Below are 1,051 nucleotides of genomic sequence, written 5' to 3'. Positions count from 1 at the left end.
GGAGAGAGGGGGGGGGGAAGAAGGAGTGAGAGCGAGAGAGAAACAAAGAAAGACTGAAAGAGAGATTTATTTTCTCTACTTCACATATGGGTAGCAGGGTTCACAGGGTAACTTATGCACGATGAGACCGTGTAACTACTTCCACACTGTAGCTACTGAGTCCACAACTCTCTAACAAGCCGAGAGAGAGAGAGAGAGAGAGAGACCACTGTGACTGACCCAAAATTAAGGAAAGCTTTGTACAGACTCAGTGACCATAGTCTATGTACAGCCTCAGTGAGCATAGCCTTGCAATAGAGAAAGGCCGCCGTAGGCAGACATGGCTCTCAGGAGAAGACATGCTATGTGCCCACTGCCTACAAAATGAGGTGGAAACTGAGCTGCACCTCCTAACCTCCTGCCCAATGTATGACCATATTTCCATCAGATTACACACAAAGAATGTTGAAAACAAATGTTGATAAACTCCCATATCACAGCAGCAAGATTTGTGACCTGTTGCCACGAGAAAAGGGCAACCAGTGAAGAACAAACACCATTGTAAACACAACCCATATTTATGTTTATTTATTTTCCCCTCAGTACTTCCACCTATTTGCACGTTGTTACAACAGCGTTTATAGCCAATAATATGACATTTGAAATGTCTATATTATTTAAAATATTTTGTGAGTGTAATGTTTAATGATAATTTCTGATTTCTGATTTCCCTTTTGTTTATTGTCTATTCCATTTGCTTTGACAATGTAAACATATGTTTCCTATGTTGCCAAGAAATAGACATAGAGAGGGGGGAGAAAGAGAGAGAGGGGGGGAGAGAGTGAGAGAGAGAGCGAGATAGAGATAGAGAGGGAGGGAGAAAGAGAGAGAGAAAGAGAGATAGAGATAGAGAGGGGGGGAGAAAGAGAGAGAGGGGGGGAGAGAGTGAGAGAGAGAGCGAGATAGAGATAGAGAGGGAGGGAGAAAGAGAGAGAGAAAGAGAGATAGAGATAGAGAGGGGGGGAGAAAGAGAGAGAGGGGGGGAGAGAGTGAGAGAGAGAGCGAGATAGAG

This window comes from Oncorhynchus mykiss, chromosome 11 (assembly GCF_013265735.2).
Source record: "Oncorhynchus mykiss isolate Arlee chromosome 11, USDA_OmykA_1.1, whole genome shotgun sequence".
NCBI lineage: Eukaryota > Metazoa > Chordata > Actinopteri > Salmoniformes > Salmonidae > Oncorhynchus > Oncorhynchus mykiss.
Note: the sequence above shows the minus strand (reverse complement) of the source record.